The sequence below is a fragment of the Mastomys coucha genome, unplaced genomic scaffold, assembly GCF_008632895.1.
Source record: "Mastomys coucha isolate ucsf_1 unplaced genomic scaffold, UCSF_Mcou_1 pScaffold16, whole genome shotgun sequence".
Lineage (NCBI taxonomy): Eukaryota > Metazoa > Chordata > Mammalia > Rodentia > Muridae > Mastomys > Mastomys coucha.
The window spans coordinates 47,029,395-47,053,394 of NW_022196898.1; the positions used below are offsets into that span (position 1 = coordinate 47,029,395).

A 24,000-nucleotide genomic window follows, 5' to 3' on the forward strand; every position below is an offset into this window, starting at 1 on the left:
CTGTAGAGCTGATTGCTAGTTGTATTCAGATGAATGGATTCCAAAAAGGCTCTTATTGGCTGCTCAGTCTGTGATCTGGACAACCAAGAGATATTATCAGGGGACATGAATGCATCCTACAGTACCCAGCTCTGATAGCGGTGGAAAGGAAACAATACTTGAAATGCAAAGCCAGAAGCCAGCAGGGGAAGTTGTCTAGATCTTGTGACTCTTGATGTCTCAAATTTCTAACAAAAGGGTTCTCAATCCCATGACCATCATAAATTTGTGTGAGTGGCACTAGGAACAATGAGCGGCACGTTCTGAGGGGAGTTTTGCCAAGCTAGCCACAATAAAAAGCAAATTTTGATTAACCACACTGAAGAGGAAAGTTACAATGTTCCTGTTCTGCCTGTGCAGTGTGATGTAATAAAAGAGTTGTCATTGGAAGAAACTGTCAGAATCTGCAGCATGGTTTTATCTGTGCATAACAAAAGTGGTCCAGACGGCCACTAACAGCCTTGCTTATTGTTTTCCTGGACTTGCTAATGTTTGTACTTTTTCAGCTTGTTCCAAATTAGCATGTTGTTTCAATTTCTCTTCTCTGTATTTTTTTCTTTTAACTTTTCTATTTTATTTTATTTTTAAAACATGTATAGGAAAGCTGAGTGGCAGCTTCAGGCACTGTTTCTCCAGTCTACAGTTGGAGATCCCATGGCCACAACCAGCCATGGTCCTTGGAAACATGCTGATGATATCTCTTTCTACCCAAATATTTACTCGACTTCTTCATATTAAAGCTAAAATTGCGTTGGTTTTCCTAAGTAAAACTCCCAGAATTGAATGAGTCTCAGATCCACACCACCTGGATTTGGCCCTGGTTCCACGTGCCATGTGTCCACTTCCCATAGTCTCTTATTGCTGCCATCAGTACACGAGGCAGGCTCTGTTCATACTGCCTGACCAGAGCCTTTCAGCCTTTCTACATAGCTTTGGGTCAAGGTCCATGTTATGCTAGAGGAAGGCATTTATCTTAGCCCTCTTCTCAGTTCCTGCCCCACCAGAGGGCATGTTGAGTCCTGAGCAGTTTTCTGTGTTTTATCTAGGGTCCAAATGACTTCCGTTGACACCACCTCCACTGTCCCCATGTGCCCCTTACCTGGCTCACAGTAAATAGATCTTAAAGTTCTCACTGGCAGGCTCTGTTTCCTCTGTTTGGAAAAATCTTGTGGGTTTTTCTGGCAATTCCCCTTTCTTATAATATTTTCAGGTATTTACAGACCATAGGGAAAAAAATAGAAAAGCTATTCCAAAACATCTGGGTTGAAGGATTTTGGAACTACAGTGATTTAAGTATCTTATAACTGAACTTCAGAACACATTTCTTAGTGGAAGCCACCATGCAGTTCTCTCTTTGACCCTCATTTACAGTAGGCTACTCACGCCCAGGTGGAATATTTGTTTATTCATATGCTCATCCTTCCAAGAAGACAGGATCAACAATCCCTTATAATCCCTGCAACATAAATGACACTTTTCCATTTCAAAACATTATGAGGACGCAGCGTGATTTCCAACCATATAAAGTTGGAAATGAGCCGAGGTTTGTATTTATTTATTTTTTACTTCAGTGCAACTCAGCATCTATCAAGTTGCCTTAAAAATGAAAAAAGAAATAAGTTAGTTTTTTATCAAAACAAAACACCTCAATTCTGCACAGAACAAAAGTCCAAAGACCTCCTGACCCAACTCCCTAGATTCTTGTGTATGGTTTCAGCTCCTTAGGTGTAATAGCAGCGTATGGTACTGCCCCCAAGACTGTAGCTGTAAAATTAGATGGTGTTATTTCTTTCCCATTGCAAAAAGTCCCATGAGCCCTGAAAGTTAAATGATTAATGACTGAAAGCTCCTACACAAACATGAATACTTAATAACCCCTCTTTGCCCCAGTGATAGGTACCAATAACCTGATGCTGAGCCTTGATCCAGTCTTAAGGCAGCTGAGATAAAGCCGTTCCCTGCTTCAGACAGTCTGGTATTCTCTGATTTCCTTCACCAACAAATCCCCTGTCAGGCTCAGACTTCACCCCAGTAATGTGAAATCTGCTCTCTGTTTTCAGAGGACTCACACATGGGACACCTCCAGTGCAGGCCACAGAAGAGTCAGTATAACTTCTCTTTTTCAATAAACATGCCTGCTTTCCCTATACCACAAAATTATTAGGAAAGTTTTGTGAGATCAAATGTTTCATCAAATTTTCATTTGGTTTAGACCCTTCCTAGGAGAAGCCCTGTATAGCTGTAGAGAACCTCCAAGACAAGCATGTCTCTGTCTTGACTGCTGGAGCTGGGTGCGCCTGGAGAGATAGTCATAAGGAAATAGGTTCTAGTAAATTTTGAGTTTACTTTTTGTTTACTGACTATAATCCATTGTTCTCTTAAGGCAGAATACAACCACATGAAATGTCTGAGCTCAAATATGATCCCAGAGCAACTTTAAAACACCCTGGGTGGGTTTTCAACCAACTCTGACACATAGCAAACGGTCTAGTCCTTTCCTTTTCTTTGAGCAGATGAAGAGCCAAATAAGGGAGTCCCTGCAGGAGAAAAGCATCACAAAGTTTCCTTCATTTCAGACAACCATTGTAAATAGCTGGCCTGATTTCACCACCAGAGCAAAGCAAGATGTGGGTCTTAAGACTCTGCACCAAGCAGATCTGTATCTGAAATCCTGATAGGGCCAGTTGAAAGCTATGGTATCTTAGGCATTTTATTCCATTTCTCTCAGGCTATTTCCTTATATACAAAGATAGACAAAGTCCCACAGAAAAACAGAGTGGAAGTAGTGTAGTTAGCAGCTGCTGGACATTAGAGGGCAGAACTCAGACTTTAGAGGTTCAGGACCTGGAGTTTCATGAGTTTTGTTCCATCACAGTCTCAAAGTGAAGAATGACTGACACAGAACAAAAATCCTTCCCTCAAGAAATTCTGACCATCTATCTTGTCTTTGGCAAGCCAGTTCCACAACACCCAGAGGAAGCTCCACTCTGAGACGCTCTAACTTACCCAGGGTCATAGGATCAGAGGTAAGAAGAACACAAGATTTGTCCCAACACTGGAAGTAACTGGGACCAGTGGGATCCAGGCATGCAGGAACTCCACCAGTCCAGTGGCATGGGTTACTTATGCCTCGGGTTCCTTCTGGTTTGTCTGGGCCAGTGCCCTGAGTAGACCTTGGGAGCAAACTCCGCAGTCAGTCCCACAACACCCAGAGGAAACTCCACTCCCAAGAGCTCTAACATGCTGAGGATCATAGGATCAAAGGTGAGAAGGACACAACATTTGTCCCAACACTGGGAGTAACTGAGACCAGAGGGACCCAGGCATGTAGTAACTCCACCAGTCCAGTGGCATGAGTTCCTTCCGATCTGTTTGGGCTGGTGCCCTGAGTAGACCTTGGGCACAAATTCTGCAGCCAGTCCCATAATACCCAGAGGAAGCTCTATTCCCAGGCACTCTAATGAGCCCGGATCACAGGATCACAGGATCACAGAATCACAGGATCACAGAGACAGCTTGACTATGAGAAGTTCTGACACAACCAGTATCATAGGAAAGACAGGCTCCAGTCAGATTTAGCCAGAGCAGGTAGCACTAAAGATAACCAGATGGTGGGAGGCAAGCATAAGAACATAAGCAACAGAAATCAAGGTTACTTGGCATCATCAGAATCCAATTCTCCCACCATAGCAAGTCTTGGACACACTATCACACCAAAAAACCAAGATTTGGATCCAAAATCACTTCTCATGATGATGATAGAGGACTTTAAGAAAGACATAAATAACTCCCTCAAAGAAAAACAGGAGAATAGGTAAACATCTAGAAGTCCTTAAAGAGGAAATACAGAAATCCCTTAAAGAACTATAGGAAAACACAATAAAACAGGTGAAGGGAATGAACAAAACCATACAAGATCTAAAAATGGAAATAGAAACAATAAAGAAATCACAAAGGGAGACAATCCTGAAGGTAGAGAACCTAGGAAAGAGATCAGGAGTCATAAGTGCAAGCATCACCAACAGAATACAAGAAATAGAAGAGAGAATCTCAGGGGGCAGAAAGATACTATAGAAAACATTAACACAACAGTCAAAGAAAACAAAAAAAGCAAAAAACTTCTAACCCAAAATATCCAGGAAATCCAGAATACAATGAGAAGACCAAACCTAAGGATAATAGGTATAGAAGAGAGTGAAGACTCCCAACTTAGAGGGCCAGTAAATATCTTCAACAAAATTATAGAAGAAAACTTCCCTAACCTAAAGGAAAAGATGCCCATGAACATACAAGAAGCCTACAGAACTCCAAATAGACTGGACTAGAAAAGAAATTCCTCCCGTCACATAATAATCAAAACACCAAATGCACTAAACAAAGAAAGAATGTTTAAAGCACTAAGGGAAAAAGGTCAAGTAATCTATAAAGGCAGGTCTATCAAAATTACACCAGACTTCTCACCAGAGACTATGAAAGCTAGAAGATCCTGGACAGATGTCATACAGACCCTAAGAGAACACAAATGCCAGCCCAGACTACTATACCTAGCAAAACTCTCAATCATCATAGATGGAGAAAACAAGATGTTCCATGACAAAACCAAATTTACACAATATATTTCCACAAATCCAGCCCTACAAAGGATAATAGATGGAAAACACCAACATAAGGAGCAAAACTACACCACAGAAGAAGCAAGAAAGTAATCTTTCAACAAACCCACATAAACCTAATTCCACTTCTAACAACAAAAATAACAGGAACAGACAATCACTTTTCCTTAATATTTCTTAATGTGAAAATTAATATTACCAACAAATCCTAATCCATTGAAATCCAAAAATATGAGGAATTAGAAATTTGTTGGCTGTCATCCAGTGGTCTCTCTAATTTGGTAATTGAAGAAATAGGTCCAATATTGTACAATCCATATAAACTTTCTGCTTGTTTGTACATGGCAGTGTCTTGCTGTGTACCACAAAATGGTCTTGAAATCAGGCTTCTCCTATCTCAGCCTCTCTATTTGTTTATTTGAAGTTTTTACACTATACTATAGTTTTCAGACCAGCTTACATATTTAAAAATTATTTATACAGCCAAAAGAAACATAGGCAATTAATTTTGGAGGTGGCTTGTAAGAGAACAACAAAGAGTGAGACTGAATGTTTTGCTTGATATTTACAACTATTATATCAGTTTTGAAAAAGAGGACTTTATAAGTTACTCTTTCTCTGAGATGAATGCTTTTGAAAAATCATCACAGCCCATGAACCAGATTCTTACCCTCACCTAATGTCTGTGCCACTCTCCAAGCAGAACCATTGTTCATTGAAATAGTTGGTGAATGACTTCATGGATAGACCATCTTAATACAGACACCATTTCTTAAATGAATGTAACCTGCTCCCTGTGGGCTGAGAATGAAGACAATCACTTAAGTCAAATAGCTTTGACTATAACAGGAAATCTGTATTCAAAAATTGTGGCTACAATTCATTCCTTGGTGCAGCAGAACTGTCAACTCTTAGCTTAGCTACAATGGAGGTAAATGTAAGGGTCATTGAAGTACAGCTTTAGTACAATGAAATCCAATGTCTAAAAATTGTTCTTATTTGGGCTTGTACCACAGTAAGAGTCAAGATTTTAAGCTCTGCTAAAAACAAAGCAAACAAACAAAAAAACTTTATCTATTCATGTTCATTTAAAAAAAGCTAGTAGTGATGTATTATTTTAAAATATATAGTTGATAAGTTTGGAGTTATTTAAAATTTATATTGAGAAAAATGTATGTATTTTCAGTACTGCTATAGACAAGCATCTATGTAAGACTTTTCAATTGATTGTTGTTTTATATCAAACAACTTTTATAATACTCATTTTTATTGTTACAATATTTTATAAATTTTAAAGACTATGACAAAATAAAAAAAAGCTATGGCAGGTATTGAGTAGGGGTCTCTGGGAGGAGTTGGGATACAAAAGGGAAAGAAGAATGTGATATAACTCTATTTACTTAAAGTATGGTTTTAAATGCTAACAAATTCAGATAAATTGAAATTATGTATCTTTTCTCATCATAATGCAATAAAACTTAAATCAATAAAAAAATACATTACAATTCCACCCCCCAAAAAAGAAACATGACAAAATATAACCACATCAAGGCAGGTCATAATCAAATTGCATGAGCAAGTGTATGCATGTACAAAAATTCTGTGAGATGTTATTTTTAATATTGTTATTACTATGCTTATAATTTATAAATTAAATGAAAAACATAACTGCAACCTTGAAAGTAAAATTCACAAAGGAAATCTCTAGTGTCTTCTATGAGAAATGAAATAAAGTAAGCTAAACAAAAAAATTAAACTAAAATAAAAACCTACCAAATCTCTCATTAACTTATTCAGATACTGAAAAAAATATAATGATATGAGTGCTCACCAATTGAAAAGGTTATTATAAAAAATATGAAAGAGAAGCATTGGCTAGAAACATAAATGTGGAAAAGATGACACTTGTATTCAGTTGGTAGGAGAGTAAATTGTTCAACCATTACAAAAAACTATACAGATATTCATCAAAAAACAAAGAACAAAATGCCATATAACCCAGCAATCCTACTTCTATACATTTACCAAATGGGGTTGAGGCCATACATGTACAGAATCCTGTGTTGGTTGCAGTTGTATTTATTTGCAAGAGCCAAGTTCTTGAATCAACCTAAATGTCCATCACTAAGTCAGTAGCTAAAGAAAGTGTGTTGAAGGTCCTAGTTCCCGATTGGTTTTTGACCGATCAATAAAGAACAAACAGCTAATGGCTGGGCAGGTAGACTGAGGCAGGACCTTTAGATTTGTGAAAACTAGGAACTGGGGGAAAAGAAGAGAGACTGCCAAGATGTGGAGGAAGAAAGACCAGACCTAAAGGCCCACTGTGAAAATTAGGGAAATTGACAGAATGTGACATTTAATGTTATTTCATTATTAAGGATCATTTGGCAATGAGAAATGTCTGCTCCTGACAGCTTCCCCATTCCCCTTCAGGGAAAATATTGAGCATCTTTACCTCCAGGCAAAGTTACTTATCATAGCAAGATAGCCACTGGACAATAATTGCACTATTCATCTACAGACAAAAATTAATGTCCAGGAAAGTACACACAATGTGGGGGTAGTTGACAGTTTCGTTCTGCCAATACAGAGGAAACTAGTCCTTCATAGTTCCTGCTTCATTTCTAGGTCTGTCAAATGGTTCTGGGCCAGAAGGCTGAAGACAGATGCTCCAGTATTATAAAAACTTAAGGGCTGTCCAGGTAGTCAGCTGTCTCTACAATTTGTTTAAGTTTCATAAACTATGTTTTGTGTTTCCTATATACTCAGGTAATATCTAATTCATTCTCACATTTCTGATGGTGTTGAAGACCAGTTATTGTCTCATAAGAGAACTTAAGTTGTTTAGCATTGAGAGATACACTATAGATTTGAAAAGGTAAGTGTTCAGATAGTAAGGCAAGCTGAAATCAGAACATAACTCACACATAGAATTGTAAGCTCTTTAATTAGGATATGTTGTAAAGTATTATATTTAATTGACAAATATGATGGACTAGATGTTAATTGTATATCATACTTTGTAGTTTACACAATTGTTACAGTTCTGCTCAATTTAGGTCTGAGAGAGGAGCCTTTTAATGTAGACAGAAAAGGTGAGATGTTGGGGATTGATTTTAATGCTTTGAATTAATCTGGCCCTCCAAATCAGGAGTTTCCATGTCCAAATGCTGAAGGTTCTTGTCCCCAATTGGTTTTTGATCAATCTAAAAAGAGCTGACAACCAATGGTTGGGCAGGCAGACTGAGGAGAGACCTATAGATTTGTGTGGGCTAGGAACTGGGAGAAAAGAAGAGAGACTGTGATGACAGGGAGATGAAAGACCAAACCTAATAGTCCAAATGACATGTGAGAATTAGGGAAAGTGGCCACGTAGGCCACTTCCCCAATTGTGTTTGGGGTAGCAGAGATGAAATATAGACTTTAAAAGATGTTAACTCGGGAGTACCTGAGGGGAGTGTTTGCTAGCAGCAGGAAGGACTAGAAGCGCCCATTCATTAAGCTAGTCACAGCATTTCAAAATTAACTGATGTTGGTGTGTGTGTTTCAATTGAGAATCCAGACAGCTCTTGGGCAGGTGTAAGCATCCAACCTGTCAGGAGCACTGAATGGGTTAACTAACTATTACTACAGGTTTGGGTGGAGGCAAAGTGGAGTAACACTGGTCAAGGATGCAATTTAGATAGGCATGAAGGAAGCATTCAAGATATGAGTTGCACATCACAAAGACTGTATTTACAATCAGTATACTGCAAATTGATATTTCTTAGCAAGGCTCAAGTGGTCATTCTACATATATACAAACTAAGTGTATGAGGCAACCCATGCATCATGGCTTGAGGTAGCCTTTCCACAGTGTTCCCATACCAAGACATCATGCAATCTTAAAATTGCATGAATCTTAAATTTTATATTAAAAGGCAAAAGACTTAAAATGATCAAATGCACTTTGGAAAAACAAAACAAAATTGAAGAACTCACCTCGCTTGACTTCATAACATAAAATAAAGAGGCTATGTGGTACTAGTATTGAGAAAAGCAAAGAGATCCACAGAACAGAAGACAGGCCAGGGAGAATCCTGCACATGTGATGTACTGGTTTGGACAAAGAGGCAAGACAATTAACTAGAGAAAGAACAGCCTTTCCATCAATGGTGTGTTAACAATTTGTACTCATTTAAACATGTACTTAGATCCATAGGTGCAGCATGTGCTAAAAATTACCTCAAATGGAGTATACATTGAAATGCAAAACTTAAAACTATAAACCTTAAAGGTGTTGTTTGCTGGTCTACTTGACCTAAGCTACAGGATTTGTGCAACCCCAGCAAGTGCCTGAAAAATGAAACCGCCCCTGTTTGTTACTGATCTCACACCAACAAAGTTAAGATCTAATAGGACAACATCGTATGATAAACAGTCTATATTCAAATTTCTATCATTGTCTTTTTCTATTTATTTCAATACATAAGTAAGTCCAGGGATATGCACTGTACTCAGTTTTTGTATATTTTTATTTCCCATAATCTAGAGCAGACCCCTCCTCTCAAATTTTTCACTTTATGACCTTAATTTTTTCAAAAGCCCATGCTAGTAGTATTGGAGGACACTGACAATATGGATCTAATAAATTTCTCATCCTTGGAGGAAGGTTAAATATTTTGTCCATGCTACATGAGGGATGGTGTAGCACCCTCCCCCATACCATCATAGTTGACATCCCCAGAGTCTGTCTGCCCTTCTGGAAATGCTACTGAATCACTCTGTGAGGCATCTGCTCTCTCTCTATTGTGAAGAAACTTACCCTCTGTGGTAGCTCATCTAAGTCTGCAAGTTCTGCCCTCTCCAGGAACCTTGCCAGTGCTGCACTTTATTTGAACCAGTGATTGCACAGGTGTTGAAAAAATGTTAAATTTGTAATTTTAACATTTACTTTACATACAATAACTGGCAATCTTCTATAAAGAAGGGATTACCTTCTCCTGTTTCCTTTTATGGTATCAGTATGAGTGTACAGATCTTAGAAATAAGCACACTTTACCTTAATGTATTACTACATGTAGCATAATTATATTTAATTAATATGTTGCATGTTAATCTTTGGGATTCTCAAACTTTCTGAAATGTGACCAGAGAAGCCCTGCACACAAGTCTAGACATAGCAACTGCACATATGAACTCACAGACTATAACAGCATGCACAAGACCCATCTGGAAAAAAATCCCTTCATGGAGAAGATGAAGTGAGCACAAAGTCCCATACCTAACCAAGAAAGTATTTGTAACTGATGCCTGCTGGGAGAGAGAAAAGTAGTGTTCTTCAGTGGAGTGACACTATCAACCATACTCTAGAGCCAGGCTCAGGCTCAGGAGTAGTACAAAATGGACTGTGTGTGTGTGCATGTGTGTGTGTGTGCGTGTGTGTGTGTGTGTGTGCGTGTATGCGTGTGTGTGTGCATGTGCGTGTGCGTGTGTGTGTCCATGTGTGTGTGTGCATGTGTGTGTGCGTGTGCATGTGTGTGTGTGCATGTACGTGTGTGTACGTGTATGCGTGTGTGTACATGTATGTGTGTGTGTGTGCATGTGCGTGTGCGTGTGTGTGTGTCCGTGTGTGTGTGTGCATGTGTGTGTGCGTGTGCATGTGTGTGTGCATGTACGTGTGTGTGCATGTACGTGTATGCGTGTGTGTGTGCATGTGTGTGTGCGTGTGTGTGTGTGTGTATGTGTGTATGCGTGTGTGTGTGTGCATGTGCGTGTGCATATGTGTGTGTCCGTGTGTGTGTGTGTGTATGTGTGTGTGTGCATGTGCGTGTGTGTGTATGTGTGTATGTGTGTATGCGTGTGCGTGTGTGTGTGTGTGTGTGTGTGTGTGTGTATGTGTGTGTGTTTGGTATTTTTTGTCTTTTTGGATTTTTTTTGTTTTGTTATTTCAGTGTTTTGTTTGTGAGGGAAGGAGAAAGAACAGATCCTGGGATGCCCAGTGCTCCTGGCAGGGCATACTGCACTCTCTTCCCCTTTCAGGTTTTCTCATTATTTCCCACTCCACAGTTATGTTCCTCTTTTTAAGCATGATTGTCTGACCAAGCCAGCTCAGTCAACAGGTTCTCCAGGGCAGGAGTGAGGACTAAAAAGAAAATTAAACAACACTGTAGCATGACCTCAGCCAGTTCTGAGGCTGAAGCGGGTTTATTTTTTCCCAGTCTGCTTTTATACCATTTTAATTACATACAAGTAATAAGGTCAGTTCTAGGTTAAGGAACAAGCCAGACAATAAACACAAATAATCAAGGAACAAGCAGGGCAATAAACAAAGTCCCACATTCACTATTTCTACGAGCTTATCAGGATGACCAAGATATCTGAGCCCACTTCCCTGTCTTAATCCAAAGTCACTCTTGCCTGAAGTCTACTTTTTTGTTCTAGCCCCAAATCAGATTCCTGCGAGAGCTTATTTCCCTGTCCTGGCCCATTATCAGATTCCTGCCTGAAGCCTACTTTGTTGTCCTGGCCTGATGTCAAATTCCTGCCATGTGGCCCCAAAAGCTCTCCACATCTCTCCCTCTTTTATTTCATAAACAAGACTGTGTCTGTCTTAGGTTGTTCTGATGAGAATGTTTTCCTTACTCATAGTGGAATATGCGTTATCAAAAACAATGCACTTCTGTCTTAGATTGGTAAGTCTTTCTACAGAATCTTACCCATGCTTGCCTGACAGCCTGTTAAATTAATAACTTTGTCTGGGGGGGGTCCATTTTTAGTTTCAAGCCATGTATTTTGGCTGCCAATATGTTGATATTGTTAAAGGCAAATTTTATCACAATGGGCAGGAATAAAAGTATTCCCAGGACAAGAAGGGCTAGCACGATCAAGCTATATATTCCATTCTTGAAGCTTGACCAAGATGGAAGTACTGGCCTCAGGCCATGAATAATTTCATCAGCAATATCTGCAGCATCAAAGCTCAGCAGAGCAGCATTCTTTAAATTCATAATCTCGTATGCAAAGTTAAAACATCCAGAGAGGTGTTAGAATTATGCCAAATACCCTGCAAGTGTCTTTGAACTTTCTCCCAATTATAGTGACTGTCATTGTAAATTTTAGAAGTAATACAAAGCCATTGTTATTTATCATGACACTCAGATGGCTTCTTACTCTTACACTCTGAGCCTCGTCTCCAATCATTTGAATAGTATCATAAAGATCATCAATCCGTTGTTCCAAACACTTACTTAAATCCTCTTGAATACTCAGAACATTAGTAACATTTTTTGCTAAATCATTAACAAATGTAGCTGTCTTAACTTCTTGTGTCAAAACAATTGCAGAAACAGTGGTGCTAGCTATTAAAGTAATTAAAGCTACTATACCAGCAATAACCAAGCCCACAACCCTCTTGCTTCTGCTTAAAGCCTGACTCACTTCTTCCAATATTTGCAAGAGCTTTTCAGGATACCAAAGTCCTGTAATACAGACAATAATACAAAAGCTGATTGATAAACCACCATAACAAACATGCCAGGTTTCAAAACACTAACACAATTAGAAAGTGTACAATCAATACAACTTACATTAAATACTGTAGAAGAAACCAAAATAATTTTAATGTAACCAATTAATAAAAGATTGGGAGCCTTAACACAGGTACTAACACTTGTTGGAAATCCAGATCCTGTCCCAATTTTATCTATTGATAATGTGACTTCATACAAGGAAGCTGCCAATTTTCAAATATATCTCTGAAAATGTCCAGAACCAACATTCCAAATGAAGACTGTCATTTCCAATATTGGATTGGTTTCTATACCAGTCCATGATTGAGTCAGAATAACTGGTCACATCAAAGGAAAGAGAAGAGTCATTTTAACTAACTAAACACAGCTTTTTCTTTAATCCTTTTATACTTGTTTTTAATTGGTTCTTTATAAATTTCACATCATGTACCCCAATCCCACTCATTTCCCCCTCCCGTCATGTCTGCCCTCCACCCTTCTGACCTCTCCAAGCCTTTCCCAACTGACAAAGAAGAAATCTTATTGTGGAAGCTGTAATATGTCACAGTATACCCTTTGGACCACACTTCTTTGCTTATAAGTATTCATTGCAATGATTTATTGATCTGACACATGATCTCTGGCTTCTACAAATAATCTATCAATAGTGGAACCTCATTGGATAGCCTCTCCCTTATGCAGACAAGTGGCAGGGCTAGCTCACCCACACTCATACCCTCAGGGCTCGCTCATTGGAAACTCCTACAAACAGGGCCAACCAGCTCTACTGCACTTCCTAAACTCTGCAGGGCCTGCTTTCCCGAGTACTATAGCTGGTAGATACGGGGTCAGCTCTCCTGCTCTCATATCCTAAGGCCAACTCTCCCACAATGCCCAGGCAAAGGGTGAGGCCAGCCTGCACAGTCTTCTGGCATACGCATGTCCCCAGATGGTAGCCCAGACCAGAAATATCTGCCTGTCCTTTGGTGGTAATAGATCCCTGCTTCTGCAGGGTCATGTATCCAGATGTCACTCCAAATGTCAGCACAGGAACACATCATGATCCCAGGTAGCATCCCAGGCTACTCACACCAGGCTGTTTCTCACTACCCTTGTGTCTGTCTCCACTTCTGCCTCTCTTCATTGTGCCCACATCCTTCTGGTCCTCTTTCTTTTCCATTTCTCCACCTCTTAGCAGCACCTCTTAGTGGTGTGGGGAATCTCTGAGTGTCTGCAGTTGTCTCAGGAGTGGTCTCAGGAGTGCTGTGTCCCACACATGCTTTATGGCAAGGGGCAAAGTCATTTCAGGCACAGTGGGCCCCCTCAGGCCTGCCTGGCACTGGACTGGTGGTCATCTCAGGTTCCCTTTTCAGGGAATGTTAGGCTATTAATCATTTAGATGTTCACAGGTCAGAACACAGAGCACAGACATAACCTCTCTCCTCTCTTTTTTACTCTTGAAGACAAATAGAATTCCAGTACTTCTTGTGCCTGTTCTAACAGCAGGCCTACTAAGTTCTAGATTGTATAGTAGACCATTTAGTTCTTAGACTCAATGATCCTTCAATTCTGCTTGAATTGATTTTTAACTCTTCTCACCTGCATGATTATGTTACCAACGTGCTATATGTGAGTGTTCTCAGTCCTGGTAACAGTCAATGTTTGCTTCTTCTGCCTTTTGAATTTAGTTCAGTTTGATTGTATTACATTTATTAATCTATTAAGTATGTGTGTACCATGGTATACCCATGGAGGGTCAAGGTACAATCTTCAGGAATCAGTTTCTCCTTCATGTGGATGCCAAGGATCAAACTCAGGTCACTAGATTGGCAAGAAGTGCCTTAAACTAGTGAGCAGTCCCACTGGTCCTGTGTTCAGTTTTGAATCTTAAAGTACTTATGATTCAATCTGCATTAGAAGATATGTGGAAGGCACATCTCCTCCATGTCAGAGCTGCTCATTGCCTTCTCCCATCCCCTTGGGTAGGTAAATATTTTCATTTCTGGTTTATCTTTTACTTTTCACAGAAAATGAGGAAATGTGTGCATAGGGGTCTACTTCTCTCTTCCACCACAAAGGTAGCATGTTATCTCTACTCTGCCTCATCTTGACTTTTGCTTTTAATCACAAGCATCTTTTGGAAGTCACTTTGTAACAGGTTATGGAGGCCTCTATATCGGTTTTATGGTTGTATGGTACTATGTGCTAGAGGGAAATACCCTAGTTTTATGGGCTCACATGAGAAGACATTGAGTTATTTCCATTTCTTTTCCTTTTATTTTATTTTTATTAATAATTATATTGTCACAGTGAGTGGTTTTCATTGTATAGTGTTTTATACAATATAGTATTTTTGTGGAAGTGTATCTTAGTGTTTTGTGTCCAAGGGTATATTCAATTGCTAGAGCTGCATAATAAAATACCCCAGACTGTATAGTTTCAGTAGCAGAAATCTATTTTTCCAGAGTTTTGGAAAAGAGCCAAGGGCCATGAGCAAGGTGCCATAGAGATTAGCCTATCTTCTTAGCTAGCAGATGGCTATCCCTCCCAGTGTCTTCTCCTGGCCTTTGTAAATTATCTGTGTCTTAATCTTCTCTTAAAGGCATTAGAGTCAACACAAATAACATCATTTCACCTTAAGAAACTCTTTAAAGGTTCCCTATCCAAACAGTTACGTCACATTTTACTGAGCCCAGGGCTTTGGCATATGAATTTGAGGTGGCTACATTTCAGTCTACAAGAAAGAATAGGCAGGCACCAGTCACTGTCCGATTCCACCTTACTAGGTTTTTATGAAGTTTTGTGCTGGCACCAGTAACCCACACACTTATTTTGTAATGTTCTTAAAATACAGTTCTTTCAGAAGTACTGCTTATCAGCAGCCACTCTGAGAGTGTTTCCTCTCATACTGAGGGTATGGTTTTATTCCTCCAATTTCAGGACTCCTTGATGAGAAATTAATGCTCTGTTTCCACAGATTCCATTTACCCTGGTGTGTTTTTCCTTTCCACCAACTGCTTATACAAAACCAAACAGAAACAGTTCTGAAGCCAGCCAGCACACGCGCCGTTGACAGTCAAGTGCTTTCCCTCCATCTAACTGGTCTTTTACAGATTCCATGCCATGAGCATCTCCTCTGCTAAAGATTTGATTCTGAGTGTAGCACAGGTGAGTTTCCTGAACTAATGGGAAAATGCACATGGGTAAACGCATAGATGGGTGCTGAGGAAGCCAGGTCTCTAAGGCTATGAGAGGAGAGGATTGAACGTGCTTTGTTCTAAAACTTAGAATGAGAGGCACAGGTATGTTTAGGATTCAGGAAACAGGAACTAAGTATAATTTTTCCTGACCTCTGTGCCTTACAGTACAGCCTCATTCTAGGGATTGTGTACCTAAGGAGAGAGTAACACTAGCCATTGTCAAAGCTACTTCTAGGTTCCTAGATTTGTTTAACACAGTATGATCTATAGTTCGCAGGGGCAAGCAGCCTTCTGCCCCACCACCTTGTGTTCTGGGTAGTGTTAGCTCTCTAGTGACTCCTCCTCATAGTCATTTTGTGGTAAATAATCTAATATTCTAGATTTTTATTTTGCAAGTGAAATTTTACTCTAAAAAGTTTTCTATATAAATGTTTTTAATTTTTAATTAAGAAAAAAATCTTTCTATATTTTAGTTTACATGGTATAGTTATTGATAAAGTTTGATCTTAACTATTTACCATGGGCTCATTTATTGAAGTCCAGGTCCCCAGAATGTGAGCTTACATTTTTGTTATAGGTATGAAGGTGTGGTACCTTCAAGAGATGTTTTCTAGCGGAAGGAAGTTGGGACATCAGAGGCGTGGCCTTGGAAAAGGTACTGGGATCCTGGACCCACTTCTGCTTCTTTCTGCATCCCAACTGCCAATGTATTTCTTCTCCATCCTTTTGTAAATTTTTGTAAAGTAAGGCCTTTCAATATAGGCTACACTGGATTCAATATCCCACTGCCTGTATTTCCCTCCTTAATGAATGGGATTTGGGGTGCATGCCATCATAACCAGATTTTCCTCCTCTTAAATTGATTCTCTCAAATAAATTGTCATAGAAGCAAAAAGCTAACTAAAATAAATATCTATGACAAAAAAACAAAGGTTCTTTCCTGAGTGCAGAAGTGTGATATTGAATACCTATTTTTATTAAAACTCAAACAAAAGAAAAAAAACCTCAAACAAATTCTCAGTGATGGGGAAAATCGAGAATACATGCTCATGCCCCATTGATTAACACTTTTAGAGATAAATCAAGGAATATTTATTAAGACATAAAAGCATAACCTCACAATCAGTCATCCTATTTTTAGAAATTTATTCTGAAATGTCATGTTTATTTTATTATATTTACAATATTTACAAACCTTCATTAAAGCATAACTATCTAAAAATGATCAGGGCTAGGGATGTATCTCAGTGGGGCCACAAAGCCACCAGCACCTGCACAGCATGCACAAAGCCACCAGCACAACACAGCTTGCACAAAGCCACCAGCCCCTGCACAGTATGCTCAAAGCCACCAGCACCTGCACATGTGTGTGCAAAGCCAGGATTTGGTTCCAAGAAGAGAGAAAACAAAGCAAACAACAGCAACAACAAATCCAGATGCCACTAACAGAAGATAGTGTGAATGACGGGGTCAGCATTCATCCAGGGTACCTCTGCCACTTGCCCTTTTAAAGCTTGAACTATACACAGACAAAGATGCACAGGAATAGGGAAGATTGGGTTGTAATACCCTACAGGATCAAGCTGAAATGCCCTACAGGGTATGAGCTGCTTTACCCTACAGAGAACGAGCTATAATGCCCTATAGGGAAGAAAATACTAGAACAGTTCTTAACCTTCCTAATGCTGTGACCTTTTAATACAGGTCCTCCTGTTGTGGTAACCATCAACCATAAAATTATTTTTGTTACTACTTCATAACTGTACTTTTGCTACTCTTATGAGTCATAATGTAAATATCTGATATGCAGGTGGTCTCAGGTGATCTCTGTAGAATGGTCTTTTGATGCCTCCAAGGGTTCTCAACTCACAGGTGGAGTTCCAGTGCCCTAGAGTTTGTTGTTCTCTCCACAACCTTCATAGAATACTTCTGTAAAGTGCACCATCAGGCACTAGCAGTGTTTTTCATGCCAACAGGATTCAGGTTGAGGATTGATATTGAGAAGAGAATTCTAAGATCTTGTCCTTTTCTTTACAAATTGATTTTATTTCTTAAAAAGCTACATTTTATGAGTTTACCTTGTGTGGGTATAAAGAGATGTGGTGTGTGCTGGGCTCTGCACACACCTTGGTGCACATGTGGATGTCTAAGGACAACATGCACTAGTTAGTTTTGTTCCCACAGTGCAGGTGCTTGGGTTGTCAGGCTTGGTGGCATGCACCTTTACCTGCTGTACCATTTGCTTGTCCTAAGATTTGAATTTCCCTGGGAATGTATTCCTTTTATAGTAATATTTTCAATAAGCAATTTTCCTTTTTTCCTTATTTTCTTCCTTCCCTCTCTCTTTCCCATTCTTCCTACTTCTCTTCCCTTCTTCCTTCCTTCCTTCCTTCCTTCCTTCCTTCCTTCCTTCCTTCCTTCCTCTCTCCCTTCCTTCCTTCTCTTCTCCTTCCTCTCTTCCTCTCTTCTATCTCCCTTTCTTCCTTTCCTGCTTCCCATCCTTTTCTCCCTTGCCTCCATTTACTCCTTCCTTCATCCCCCTCTTCTCTCCTTTCCTCCTGAGATGCTCGGGATGCAGTACCACTCCCAGAAAAAAAAAGGGTGGTTTCCCATATCATTACTTTTCAGTAGCTGTCTCCAAAACAGAAGAAAATCAATATGCTTTGTTTAAATTATAGTAGTTCTGAAGTAGGGCTTGGTTTCATGTAATTCTCTTCTGCTCAACCAAAGGCACTCCCAGGCATCCTGTCAAGAAATCTGAATGTTGCAGAAATCTTAGAATAGAGGTGCACAGAACATCTGACCTACTGACTATTGACTTAGCATTATTAATGGCCTCCTTTCTCCATACTGAGGATCATAAAATAGTTTCCCCCTACCAAAACCACATCACCACTGAAAAACACAGGCACATAATTACTTTGTTACCAGGGAAGATTTGCTCAATATTTATTTGAGGACCAGAAATTTTTAGAACTTTCCAGACCACCTTCAAACCCCAAAGGATACAGCCACACAGGTAAGCCAAGCTAACCTCACAGGCTGGCCAGGGTGGACCTCTTCAAAGCCATCAGCATCCTGAAGAGCTTCAGAGTGGTGCTTGGTCACCTCATTCCACAGTACTGACATCTTCTTAAACCACCAAATGGCATAAGTAAAAACTCAGTTACACAATTTAGAATATTTATTACTATGTTGCAGTTTCTCCAGAGGACAGGGAGCTCGTTGGTTGTAAAGTAAGGATCAGCTGCCGCTGCTGCTAGAGAAGTCAGCATCCTTCAACTGCTTACAAGACATAGGCATGGCACCAAATTCAACTTCATGCCATGGTAACTTGTTTGATGTTTTGAAAAGGAACTGTCTCGCCGGGCTGTAGTGGCGCATGCCTTTAATCCTAGCACTTGGGAGGCAGAGGCAGGTGGATTTCTGAATTTCTGAGTTCGAGGCCAGCCTAGTCTACAGAGTGAGTTCCAGGACAGCCAGGGCTATATAGAGAAACCCTGTCTTGAAAAAACAACAACAAAAAACAAACAAACAAAAAAAACAAAACAAAAAACAAAAAACAAAACAAAAAACAGAAAAGGAACTCTCTCACACACTGGCCACTGCTGTCCCAAAGTATGCTGCTATTGAAAGAGTTCTTTAAAATCCTATGGTCCTGATAGAGTAGGGAAAAAGCAAGAGCACTTCTGACAGGACCCTGGCCACCCCTGCTTCCAGAACACCACCTGACTCTGCCTAAGCCCAGAACATATGTGATTCTATGCAGCAGCTGACTGCCTTCCTAGGACTCCTCTGTCCCTCCTGAACATGGATGCCTGCCTTAGTCTCCATCTGACCAAATGTATGACCAGTGTCTAAGATGCTTATATGAAAACAAATAGATACCTGCCTCCCACCTCAGAGGTTCCTCTCTCACATGTGCCACGTCCCTTCTTTACACACAAACATGAGCTAAAGGATGATAGTAGCAGTGCTTTTACGAGATGCTCTGTCCATAGGCCTCTTTGGCAAACCAAGTTGAAAATGTCATTGATGGATATTTGGTTGAGCATTGTATGAATGTTGTTATGTTTTCTTGATATACTCAATTAAGATTGAGAATGATTTCCTAGTCTTTTCGAATAGCAGTTGGACTTCAGGTACTTTAAAGTTTACCCAAATTGCTACCAACATTCTTCTGTGTGATTCAACTTAGTTCAACAACTGTTTACTGAGTTTCTCCTGGGTAGAGCGTTGCTTATGCAACAGAGTGAGGCTGGTCACTTCTCCAGAAGATGTTAATGGCTCATGTAGAATACAGTTAGCCAATGGTAGGACAGGTTGTGAGAGAAGCTGTGGAAATATGGAGAAAAGGGTACTGAGATATCGGGAGGGGTACCAGCTCCATTCGGGTATATTTCATGTGGCTTTACATCTCCAGGCTGTGGAAGAAAAGCATGCTGTTTGGATTCTAGAATGTGCTGTGAAAGTGTCCTGTTTAGGAAAGCAAACAAAATCCTCTTGGCTTTGTCTGTACTCAATGGTTTCTTCCAAGTTCCTCTTCTTATCAAGTGTTTGTGACTCCTCTTGAGTGGCACAGGATACTGGCTCTAAATAGAATTCTGGGGAAAGTACTGCAAAAACCTGTATCATACCAGGCAGTGGGAGGTAGGGGGTAACAGAGCCAAGCAGGGTCACCAGGTTCCAGGGAAAAGAGCCCATAGTGTACCTGGCACTGGTTAGCTGAGGCCATGGGTAGGCAAAGCCAATGACTGTTCTATGGAATTTTCCTTTGGTTCATCGACTTAGGCCTACCCTCCCAGTGTTGTCCCCTAGGTGAGAAACTCGCTCCTCTGGATTGCAATTCTGAGTGTGTACCACATAGCCTCTGTCTTACATGCAAGTCAACCGTGGAGCCTGCCTCAAAGTAACTCTCAAAAGTATTTTTAAGTGTGTGTGTGTGTGTGTGTGTGTGTGTGTGTGTGCATGTGTGCACTCATCACCTGTGTGCAGATGTCCAAGGAGATGAGGAGAGGGCATCAGATCCTCTAGAACTGTGAGGTAAATGTGAGCTGCCCAGTGGGGGTACTAGGAACAAAACTCAGCTCCTCCAGGAGAGCAGCAAGTACTTTGAACCACTGATCCATGTCTCCATTTCCACATTTCTCCATTTAAAACTAATACCAACACACACACACACACACACACACACACACACACACACACACACACAAGAAAATTACATATAATTTAATCTCAATGTTTTGCCGGGGGCGGGGGGAGTATTACATAAAGTAAGGCATAAAGTTCTTCTTTCCTGTCCTCTCTGGTATTTTCCTCCACTACAAGTACTATGTACTTTGTGGAGCTGGTTGGACCAACTAATGTGAGTAAACAAATGAGTTTAGTAGAGTTGCTAAAAGCCTAGGAAAAGATTATCCACAGCAGATGTGTAACATACCTGTAATTCCAGCCTTGGGGAGGCTGATGTGAGAGGAGTGTCACCAATGTGAGGCAAGTCTGGGCTACAAAGTAATGCCCTATCTCAAGAAAAATGAGTAAATGAGAAAGCAAACCAACAGTTAAAAAGAAAAAGGAGGAGAAGGGGGAGGAAGAGGGGGAAGAGAAAGAGGAGGAGGCGGGGAGGAGGAGGAGTCAGACCAACCACTAGAAGGATCCAGGAACCATGGATGACACTGGTGTTAAGACAAGCCACAGGCTCTGCCAAGTTGACTTTCAAAACCCTTCCTTTATAGAGATGCATTCTTGAGTAAGCTGTACTTGGAAACTTGTTTTGCAATTATGCAGCTATCTGGGTGGCAGATGCAGAGGCAGAAAAAAAAATGTGGACATTGGAAACACCCATAGGAGGATGCTCCTCCACACACTTGCTTAGGAGCACAAGCATCAGGTTCTAGTCAGGCAGAAATCCCACCCGCTTGAATTCAGAATTTGGCAACCATTCACCTCCGCTAGTTTGTAAGCTGCTTGAGGGCAAGCACTGGGTTCTTTAGACAGTATCTGGAGCAGGAAGGAGGGGCATACCATTGTTCCATATTGGATAGCGAATTAGAAAATGGGCCCTGCCTTGCCTGCCCAACCCTTCTGTTAAGGTGAAGCAAATAGAGTATACAGTAGCTTAAAGCAACAGTCTAGGTGCCACAGAGAAACGACTTAGTAGTTAAGAGCATTGGTTGCCTGGCTGTGGTGGCCTACACCTTTAATGCTAGCACTTGGGAGACAGGCAGTTTCTGAGTTTGAGGCCAGCATGGTCTGTAGAGGGAATTCCAAGAAAGCCAGGGATACACAGAGAAACCCTGTCTCGAACTCACCCCAAAACAAACCAACAAAAGCAAAATAAGAGTATTGGTGGCTCTGCCAGAGGACCCAGGTTTAGGATTTGATTCCAGGCATCTACATGGTGGCTGACAACTCTCTACAATTCCAGTTCCACATTATCCAACACCCTCTTCTGTCCCCTGTGGTCACCAAACAGCCACCTTGTGACTGTGACAGGAACAGTATTTTGTCCTTTATCTTTGAGAGTATGAATGGAGCATACACTGAGTTATCTGCTTAAGTCAAGAGTATACATGAGTCTCAATGCCCTTGCCTGAGAGTCTTGAGAGTCAACTGGTTTTGCCATCTACCCTTCCAAAGATCTCAGTCACCAAGTCCCTAACTGGTCCCCTCAACTCAAAAGATGTATGTGATGGTGTGAACAGAATCACTCCCCATTTGTTTAAGGGTGTCAATCTGGGCCCATTTCCCTGTAGGGTTAATGGGGTCCCACTTCTGCTCCACCACAGGGCATGGCCCCTAAAGGAGGTCAAACACAGTTTGACTGCGCTTACCACATACTGTAGCCAGGCGGGTGCCAGACCATAGAGCAGCCCCAGGGACACCACTCCCGGGTGGGGAAGCCAGTCTGAGGTAGCCAGAGCTGGCTTGGGGATCCCCGGGGCTGCAAGGAGGCCGGATCTGTCTGATTCTCAGGCTCTCAGGCACCCAGGCACCTCTGGATGCCAAGGAAAAACTGAGAGCAGAGTGGAGCCCTTGGGCTGGATCTAGCCTGGGGATAAGAGGAAAAACAGGGGAGCTCTGGCTGGTCCCACAGGGAGAGTCTTGTCAGCAAGTGACTGGCTTGGGCTTGGCTTGGGCTGGGTGGTGGCCATGGCTGGGAGTGCAAAGAGGAGATTAGACAGCGACTCTATAGGTGAAGGCCTCCATGACTCCCCATGATGGATCCCAGTGAAAAGAGGCAGTTCATCGTTTTAAGACATTTATTGTCGTGGCAGAAAGTAGATGAGTAAAACTTACTTCTCAGGACGGGCCTAAGGTTAAATTCCTTTTGCAGGGAGGAGTACTGGGAAGAAGAGTTTATTGGCTAAGTCCTCCAGGCCTTTAGGTACCTTATTAAAATGGAGATCTGTCTTGAGTCTACCTGACCACAGGTCACATCTTCTAACCAGTGGAGGGGTCTGGGGCCTTGCCCTTAGTGACTGATGGCCACAAATCTATGGAGGGCTGCAGGCTCTTGCCAGAAGCCTGGTTCCCCGGGAATCAGGTGAAAGACCTATTGTCCCTTTGGGGTCACCGAGTTTCTAGCCTTAATGCAGACAGGAACCAGGCTGCCTTTCACGGTCCTACATTTCCCCTCCTCCATGCCAGGATGATGTCTGGCTTGAGCTTGTGCAGATCTTAAGTGTGCTGTCACAGTCTCTGAGTTCATCCACGCATCTGCCCCTTTGTGTTTCCATGGAATCATGCACCGCCTCTGTTTCTTAGAATTTTCCCACCCCTTCAGCCCAACGCCTTGAGTTGGAAGTAGATTCATACTAATTCTAATAACTTTAGTAATCAAAGTATTATTCACGTTGCCATGGAAATGCTTAATCGAAATTGGAGGATGATTTCAGCTAGACATCCCTGGGTGCTATTTCCAAGGCAAGAAAGATCATTGGGTTACCGAATGCAACACCTGAGTGCAAGCTGACACAGCTAAAGACAGAGAGTAAGTGCAAGAGTCATTTGGTCCCACGATTTCCATTTTATTCAGGTAACAAAATGGGCTTAGAAGGGAAGGTCTTTATGTGATCAGTTTACCAGTGACAGCACAGCCCCACTGGAAATAAAATCCACTGTTTATGTGTTTGTTTACTGATGTATTTACTTACTTACTTACTTACTTACTTACTTACTTATATTTAGTGCATTCACTCTCTCCAGGAATATTATTTCAGGAATCCCATTGCCTTAAGCCTCCCAAGGGACATTTACCCTCTGTGGATATATCACTGATTGGGATAGATGCTTAAGTGCTGGGCCACAGAACTTCTCAGTAAGCAGGAAGATGATGCAAACTCAAGGACTGGGTCCAGAAATGGATCACATTTTCATGCAGCATTTACTGAAACTGGATTTTGAATAACTTCCACAGAAATTATTTTACCCACAGGAATGCTATTTCTTCCCGCAGGGATTTGACCAAACAAAAAAGAGGACAAAATGGAGGAAGAGTCGTGATTTAGATCTATGTAGAAAACATTAGCTGGAACCTAAGAAATATCCCTCAAGTAATCAGAATGTTTTATACACACTGATTTAGGAGAAAGAGCAAACCACAAGAAAGTGAGCATATATCATACAATTTAAAAATGTTTCCAGGGTTAAGCA

General features: G+C 40.9%; 1 non-coding gene and 1 pseudogene across 1 annotated transcript; both read right to left on the bottom strand.

The window, feature by feature from the left end:
• Positions 1-630: 630 nt before the first annotated feature.
• Positions 631-730, bottom strand: LOC116094547. Its single transcript, XR_004120187.1, has one exon. It is a non-coding gene; the product is annotated as a small nucleolar RNA SNORA44 (small nucleolar RNA).
• Positions 731-13,517: 12,787 nt separating this feature from the next.
• LOC116094595 lies at positions 13,518-13,614 on the bottom strand (annotated as a pseudogene).
• Positions 13,615-24,000: the final 10,386 nt, after the last annotated feature.